This window comes from Drosophila mojavensis, unplaced genomic scaffold, assembly GCF_018153725.1.
Source record: "Drosophila mojavensis isolate 15081-1352.22 unplaced genomic scaffold, ASM1815372v1 contig_146, whole genome shotgun sequence".
Lineage (NCBI taxonomy): Eukaryota > Metazoa > Arthropoda > Insecta > Diptera > Drosophilidae > Drosophila > Drosophila mojavensis.
The window spans coordinates 1-1,851 of NW_025318678.1; the positions used below are offsets into that span (position 1 = coordinate 1).

General features: G+C 39.8%; 1 long non-coding RNA gene across 1 annotated transcript; it reads left to right on the forward strand.

Annotated features, from left to right (window-relative positions):
* The first annotated feature begins 512 nt into the window (after positions 1-512).
* On the forward strand, positions 513-945 carry LOC122756730. Its single transcript, XR_006356568.1, has 3 exons — positions 513-566; positions 628-808; positions 893-945. It is a non-coding gene; the product is annotated as an uncharacterized LOC122756730 (long non-coding RNA).
* Positions 946-1,851: the final 906 nt, after the last annotated feature.

The window sequence follows — 1,851 nt, forward strand, 5'->3', positions numbered from 1 at the left end:
CAAAGTCAGACTTTTTTTAGATAGCAGCTTTTTTTTTTTTTTTTATATATATTTATCTATAATCCAACTTATTACTAAAACTATAGCAACTTTTTTGAATTTAAAATAACAGCAATTATAGCTATGGGTTTTAAATAACTTAATGTTTCGATAGCCGTTTAGCATAACATTAGCAGCTTTTGTTTTGAATTAAAAATAAATATAACAGCAATCATAGCAATGGGTTAAGTGACTTAACATTTCGATAGCAGTTTACATTTAACATAACATTTCGATAAATATTTGTTATTTTTTACATCCGTGCAATCTGGGCACCACTTAGTTAAACGTGCTTGTTGATATTGTAGCAAATAAGCATTACAATTAGTTAAGTATATTATTATTAACAATATTTAGGTGGCTAGTACATAATTTTATTATTATTATTATTTATTTATTATTATTATTATTATTATAATTTTTTTTTTTTTTTTTTCAGGATCCGGGCTGCACTTCACAGGATAACCACATCAGCTGGGATATTGCGCAATTTATGGGCACCCCTCGTCGCTGGAGTTTGTCGGCAGGTAAGTCATCATTGCAGATTGTAACTGGTATTTTGATGCTTATAGCTTTTTCCATTTACAGGCTTATGTTAGCCCAGCGCCATAGCATGACATCAGGGAGGCGTAAACACCCGAAGGCGAGGCTGCAGTCCTTGGGCCAAATGTGTTTTGCAGATCAAGGGCGTCTGCATCCTTCAGGCAAGGCAAGCATCGTGATGTAGGCATATATACCAAGGATGGCCTTCACAGCTGTGTAAGGTCGGGTTAGTCTATAAAGAAATGATATTTATAGTAGTTATGGTTTATATTTGATAATGGTCCCATTGGGTTTCGTCTCGCATTTGTAGTGACTACAACCAGGCCAGGTTGAAGACTCCATCTATGGTTACGTCTATGCAGATGTGCACTGGGAGTACGCGTTCCAGTCCGATTGTAGGCTGCAAAGGGCAGTCCATGTGGGTCAGCCAGGGCTTCTACTCCAGTTCTCGGCCAGTGCAATAGGGACGGCACGCTTTCACCTAGCAATCTCTGATAGTGTCGCCTTGGGCGCCCTGGTCATTGGGTGAGTTGCTGCCGCTTTTTGTGCCGTCTCAAGAAGCTTTACATCACTGTCACGCAATTCTCCTGTGCAGCGCCATCTGGATATTTCTCGTGTCATGGTCCAGCATATTAGCAATACATTGATATGTATGTATTTGCAAGAACTGTGTGTGCTTCTGTAGTGAGTTTACATGTATTCGAGGAGCTGTAGTCAATGTTCTTTGCTGCTCTATGGCAGTGTCTGCATCCAGTTCCTGTTCCAGTCTAATCGTTATTCTTTCCAGTCCTTCGTCAAGTAGCAGGTCCTGCAAAAGCGACCTGTGGTTTCTGTGGACACTGGCCTGTGGCTGCAACGAGTATGGAGCAGTTTCTGGGATGGTCGCTATTTGTTGCAGTGGTCTATCATTGGATATGGGTCTGGCTCAGCTGCTTGTCACTTCCAGCTTGTGCTTCCTATCCTCGCAGCCCATGTAGTCGTTGACAGTGCTATTATTGTCTCAATACGCGGCTCCTCGATGTAGTCAGGGACTATTATTCGTTGTATGGAGAGAGGTTGGCCCTGTATCCGTTGAACTACTTGTTCTCTGGTGAGCTGTCCACTCCAGTATTTACGTTTCAATGTGTTTATAATGGACTCTTTTTTTTTTTTTTTTTTTTTTTTTTTTTTTTTTTTGAATAGTCAGGTCCCGCATGAGGCTGACTGACTGACTATATTTATTTATTTTACTGCTATACTACTGTATAATATAGTAAATTTATTTGACGC